We start from the raw sequence: 6,926 nt of genomic DNA on the forward strand, positions 1-6,926 counted from the left end.
GCTGGTGATGCACGGAGGGTCGAGGCAGCCCCTTAGGCGGCTTATGCCTGCCCTGTAGAGCATCCCTGCGGGGGACTCTGGCCAGCTTGAGCGATGCGGATCCTCAGAGTGCTGCCGGGTAGGCATCTGCCCCGGTGCGATGCCTCGCCTCCAAAGAGCAGTGCACAGCACGCCCCCGTGGAGGATCCGCACAGTGGCTGGACACTGGGAAGGAACTGGCACTTTCAGTCCGGACATCTGAAACTTGCTGAGACTGCTCTTTGGAACTTCCCCCACTCCGTTTGAGTGGAAGCGTGGCCTGATCACCCACGGCGTGCCTCTACCGGCACTTTGGTTTTGGTTTCTGACTTGACTTGAATTCATTGGTTGATACTTTGGTTTCGGTTTCGATTTTGACTTGACTTGAATTGCTTGATAAACAGGCCTGCCTTGATTGCCACTTTGGTCTTGCTCCTGATTTTGGTTTGGCTTAAATTGCTTGACGAACAGGTGTGCCCTTAACGACACTTTGGTTTTAGCTTTCATTTTGATTTAGTGTGAATTACGTGACTGAGTGACCTTTTACCCTTTCCTTCTCGTAGGGTGAATGTTGTTTCGTCTCGAGAGAAACATAGGTCAGACACAAAGTAAGCCCACTCTGCTAGGAGCCCTCTTAAAAACGTTTCAAAAAGAAAAATAAAAGGAAAGTCATCAAGTCGTCACAACTTACCCTACTAAAATGCATGTTACAGAACCTTACAAAAGGTTTTGCAGGAGATTATAGAGTTCAGTTAACCCCCTAGAGGTCACGAACTCTGGGTGAATTAGAATTGCCCTCTTCTGCTGTTGGATGGCCCACGGAAGGAACTACAGGCAGAGAACAATTGGCCGTGTAGTTCAGGTGGTGACGGGGTCGGAGGACAGCCTGTGTACCTAGATCAAATTCCTTTATATGGACTCACGGCGAAATAGATTATAGACAAAGCCAGCGTTAATTTAGCCCTGTTTAACAACTTTGTGCAAAATAGCCAAAAGTAAAAGTAAGAGCGGCTTCGCCGGCAGACACAGAGTTTTTTTAAAAAGGGAGTCCCAGGAAACGGCAAGAGAAGCCAGTTTTTACGGGAGCCACGAGAGATAACACAGATTCTTTCTCCATGTTTCCCAGCCTACCCCGCTTCACCGAGGCCAACAACCCCCTCAGAAATGAGATTCAGGAGCTGACACGCCCCAGGTCTCACCTCGAAGGGAAGGATCGGAGCCTCCAGAGGCCAAGGAAAGAAGTCGAGATAGTCAAGTGGGCCATCTCAGATCTGGTCTTACTCGAGCTCTGTAAATGCCTCTCAGGGAGATACGAGGACCTGTCTATTATAATGACCAGGCCCACATCCCGGGGGGAGGGGGGTGGGCAACAGACTTTCATCTATCAGCCCTTTTCAACCATTGAGCTACTAAACTGGGAACACCCTGAACCCACCGCCTTGCTCCCGACAGCTAGAGCCCTGTCGAGCATGACTGTGTAGAGGTGTTGGACTCCAGTGTACTCTAGCAGATCTGACCTCCGGGACCAGCCTTGGGCATCAGTACACTAGGAGCTATGCGTGGACGGGAACAGCTTCACCAACCCACGAGGGGAGAGATGTGCAGAATATGCGGTGGTAACCCTGGACGCTGTCGTTAAGCTGGGCTCATTGCTTTAATCCGGGCCTTAGAACTCGGTGAGGGTAAGACTGTAAACATTTACGCTGACTCTCGGTATGCCTGTTTCACCCTCCAAGTGTATAAAGAAAAGAGCCTGTTAAACTCTAGAAAAGAGGGAAAAGAGCAAAAGAAAAAGAAAGACTAAAAGCAAGTGTAAAGATAGAGAATCAAAAGAAAACAGGAGAGACAGACAGCAGTGCGTGGGCGGGGGCAGGGCCCGTGCCGTTTCTCGGGCCCCACCAGCTGGCCGTAGGAGCGTGAGAACGCGGGGGGGGGAAGCAGCATTGTGAGAGGCCGCGGACGTGGATGTAGACATGACCGAAGTCAAGTTAGGCAAGGATTCCAGAGCCGGACAAGGCTAGAGAGAGATTAATGTGCGAGATGGAAAAAAAAAAAAAAGACTCTAGAAGGGTAAATGTTCAGAAGGCAATACAGGAAATGGCCAAGGCCGCAAGACAAAGAGGCCATCGGCCAAGGGCTGCTGCACCTTGGAGGAACCAGACACTCATCTGATCAGGCTGACGGGAGCTGAAGAATGTAAAGACTAGGGCAGACTAGGCACCTTCTCATTAGGCTCCCAGGAGCCCATGGTCACATTAGAAGTTACAAACAGCAAGACTCTGCCGTATCTGGATTCCAATTTCTCACTGAAGGCTCAGCCACTAGATACAGTGACAAAGGGGCGGAGTGGGGGTGGGGATGGGGGGAGGGGGGAACTCCTCCTCTAAGAAACTGAAACAGGAAAAAGAGCCATACCTTGTGAAAACTTGCTTATAGACTTTACAGGACTGCCCCCTGCTGGAGGCTAGTGCTTGTTTGCACCTTTTCAGGGTAAGTTACAGTTTTCCCCACCAGGACAGAAAAAGTACAAGAAGTGACTAAAGTACTGTTAAAAGACATTATCCCCAGGTTTAAGACTACCTCTGATTTTAAAGTCAGACAATAGGCCAGCATTTGTAGCTGTAGCTGGAATAGTGCAAGATTTAACAAGACTGTTAACAATACAACAGAGGTTACACGCAGCCTATCGGCCACAAAGTTCAACAAAAGGTGGAACGCATGAACTGGACACTCGAGCGAGCAGCTACTGGCGACCAAAAAACAAAACGAAAAAAAAAGGGTTGCCATATAGATATAGATAGATAGATAGATAGATAGATAGATAGATAGATGTATATATATACACACACACACACACACACACACACACACACACACACACACACACAGATACAGATATAGATATAGATATAGATAGATATATAGATATATGCCAGGAAATTCACTTAAGATAAAATCAGGTTTTTGCCTACGGTCCTCCTCCGAGTCAGGTGCACCCCTACCAAACAAACTAGGTATCTGCCCTGTAAGATTGTGTTCAGTTGGCCACCCGCAAATCGTAGGTCAAATAAAAGGTGACCTCCGGAAACTAAAGAAATTAACCTTTAAAAGGCAAATGCAGCCTTTCAAAATAGCCATACGAAGTGTTCATAATTAAATAAAGAAAAATAATGCCTATAAGCCTGACACCCATTTAAATCTAGGGACTCTGTTTAAAGTAAAACCTAATTTTTCTACAACCCATATAGGATGAGCCCTATACTGTAACCTTGTCCACTCCCACTGCTGTTAAAGTTGCAGGTGTTGCGTCTTGGATCCACCACAGTCAGCTAACACCGACAGCTCAGGACAAGTGGACCGGCTAACAGGGCGCAGATCATCCAGCCCGGCTGATCCTGAGACGAGACCAAGCTCCAAGCTGCTGCTGAGGACCACAAGCCCTGCTCTAGTCACACACCGGCAGCTGACTAGTCTATGCACGGCCGAAGCTTGAGGACTCATCAAGCAAGTCAATGTAGTTAAAAATCTTAAGACAGATAGTTTTCCTAGAATACTAACTGTTTTCCTATTGTTCTGTCGCTGTATTCAACCTTTTTCCCAGGTGAGGACCTCTTTCGTCCTTGCTGGATATGAATATGCTATACATTGCTTTGTTGTTGTTACCACCCCACCCCACCCCCCACCCATAACCATGCTAGAAGAAACACCTATGTAAGGTGTCCCCACTGTACACGTACTGCTTAGGAAACCCAGACCCGTCCAGCCCAGCAACGATCGCAAGGTCTTTCAGTCATTCTTTAAACATATAAACCAGAAGTTACCAGAACCTCCTCCTTTAGCCAAAAATTTAAAAAATAAAAATAAAAAAACAGAAAAAAACCTATTTCCTCAGTAGGCTGAAAACATTGCTGGCAGCCTAGATGTTTCTTCATGTTATGTTGATAGAAGGGCTAACGTAAGAGACCAATGGCCTGGAGAAGCAGAAGGGTTAATGCCTCAAGATAACATGACTTTAACCAACTCTTTCCCCAAACAGACGCCGCAAGTTCAAGCGTCGGGCTCGTAAAAACTTCTCTGATTAAAAAATACTGTTTTACTTGCTAAAAAAAGGTTTTAAGGCCCAGTTAAAAACTAACCTGCTTAAGACATGACAAAGTTAGTACATGTGCCTGTTCAGGTTTAACACAGGTTTGATCCTAGGTCTTCATTTAGAAAAGAGTTTCCAGCTGTAGAAAATGTAAAACCCTCACTGTAAGTGTATTACTTGTAATAGAAACTTGCTGGCCGGGCGCGGTGGCTCAAGCCTGTCATCCCAGCACTTTGGGAGGCCGAGACGGGCGGATCACGAGGTCAGGAGATCGAGACCATCCTGGCTAACACGGTGAAACCCTGTCTCTACTAAAAAATACAAAAAAACTAGCCGGGTGAGGTGGCGGGCGCCTGTAGTCCCAGCTACTCAGGAGGCTGAGGCAGGAGAATGGCGTGAACCCGGGAGGCGGAGCTTGCAGTGAGCTGAGATCCGGCCACAGCACTCCAGCCTGGGTGACAGAGCGAGACTCGGTCTCAAAAAAAAAAAAAAAAAAGAAACTTACTTGCTTGCTGCGCCCCTGTGTATTACACTTGCTCCTTCCAATGATAAAAGGTTTTGTAGCTACCATGGCTCGTCAGAAAACTTCCACACAAGTGTATTACATAAAACGCTATCACTCTGTCTCGCTAAAAGACCCAAAAAGTAAAAATGAAAGGGAACCCGCCCACTAATTAGTGAAAATTCTCAAAGTGGGGGATGAGGAAGGAGACCTCTACTGCTCCTGCTGCCCTCCTCCCCCCACCTTGCCTAGTTCACAAGACAGGAGGAAAGAGAGAAAGCAAAACGTTAGAAACAAACAAAAGTCAGATAAATAGCCAGACAACCTTGGCACCACCACCAGGCCGTAGGAGTTAAAAAAAAAAAAAAAAAAGTAATACTAATAACATCGGCCCCTGACCTAAACTACTTGTATTATCTGTAAATTCCTGACACTATGAAAAAAAGGGTTGTAAAACTTTTTGTTCTGTCTGTCCTTCCTTCCTTCCTTCCTTCCTTCCTTCCTTCCTTCCTTCCTTCCTTCCTTCCTTCTTTCATCCCACCTCGGCCTCCCAAAGTGCTGGGATTACTGGCGTGAGGCACCATGCCTGCTTGGCCTGAAGAGACACCTATTGAAAGTAAGACATAGAGAGCTCCTTGCAGTGATCTGATTGATTGCTTGACTGATTTACAGACGGCGTCTCACTCTGTCACCCTGGCAGTGGTGCCATCAAAACCAAACTCACTGCAGTGTGGACGCTCCTGGACTCAAGCGATCCTTCCACCTCAGCCTCCAGAGTGTAGTGCCTGGGACCACGGGGCATGCGCCACTGTGCCCAGATGATTTTCAATTTTTATTGTTTTATTTTTCTTTTTCCCGAGACAGAGTTTCGCTCTTGTTGCCCAGACTGGAGTGCAATGGCGCGGATCTCGGCTCACCGCAACTTCTGCCTCCCGGGTTCAAGAGATTCTCCTGAGTCTGCCTCCCGAGTAGTAGCTCGGGTTGCAGGTATGCACCACCACGTCTGGTTGATTTTGTATTTTTACTAGAGACGGGGCTTCTCCATGTTGGTCAGGCTGGTCTCCAACTCCCGACCTCAGGTGATTCTCCCTCCCCGGCCTCCCAAAGTGCTGGGACGGCAGGCGTCAGCCGCCGCGCCCGGCCTTCCTTTTCAACTGTTTTTGCACAGACAGGGTCTCATCATGTTGTTGCAACCCTTCTGCCCCGGCGTCCCAAAGTGCTCGCGTGACGGGCGTGAGCCACTGCGCCTGGACTCCGGGGAATGATTCACGACCACGACCGCTGTACTAACTATTTATTTCTTATTTATTTATTTATTTATTTATTTATTTTTTAGTATTATTATTATCTTAAAATTATTATTATTTTTTTGAGACGGAGTTTCGCTCTGGGCGAGGCGGGGCGGGGCGAGGCGAGGCGAGGCGAGGCGAGGCGTGTCGCTTTGGAAACCGCAGCACCGCCTTCTAAAGCCCCATTCCAATGCACAAAGCCCTGTTCCCTTCCCGGACTTGGAGCTGATGCCTTCCATAGCCTTGGGCTTCTCTCCATTCAGAAGCTTTTACAGGCGCAACCCCACCCAGAGGCTAGCTGCGGTTGAGGATTGGGGGTGTGCTGGGGCTGGAAAGTCGGTCCCCTATTTTTGCTAGCTCGGCCACGACATCCCCCGACCCCTATCGCTTGCTCACCCTTTCAGATCCCTTGCCTCCACCGTCTTGGAGGCTGACCTCTGACTTTAATATCTGCCTTTCTTCCTGTCTTGGGTTTGAGGAGGGGGGGCAGGAATGAGGGTGTGTGTGGGGAGGGGGTGTGGGGTGTGGACGGAGGGGAGCGTCCTAAGGGTCGATTTCGTGTCATGCCTCTTTCACCGCCACCGCCGAAGATGAAAGCAACGATCAGCTAAAGACCGCGTGTTCTCATCTATAACTGGGAACTAAATAATGAGAACTCGTGGGCAGAACGAGGGGGACCAGGGAGGCGGGAGCCTACTTGAGGGAGGAGGTGTGGAAGGAGAGACATCTTCAGGGAAAAACAAAACAAAACAAAACAAAACAAAAAACCAAACCACGAAAACTGTCGGGTACTGCGCTGAGTTATCCGGGTGATGAAATCATCTGCACACTGAACCCCCCAGTCAGAAGTTTACTTGTGTAACAATCTTGCACATGTCTGCTTGAACAAGACATAAAAGTTGGGGGGGGGGAGGGAGAGAGAGAGAGAGAGAGAGAGAGAGAGAGAGAGAGAGAGAGACAGAGACAGAGACAGAGAGAAGGAAACACCACCTCCTTGACCTGAGTCAGGGGGTTTCCGGTCTGGTGGCGG

Source organism: Macaca mulatta, chromosome 10, assembly GCF_049350105.2.
Source record: "Macaca mulatta isolate MMU2019108-1 chromosome 10, T2T-MMU8v2.0, whole genome shotgun sequence".
NCBI lineage: Eukaryota > Metazoa > Chordata > Mammalia > Primates > Cercopithecidae > Macaca > Macaca mulatta.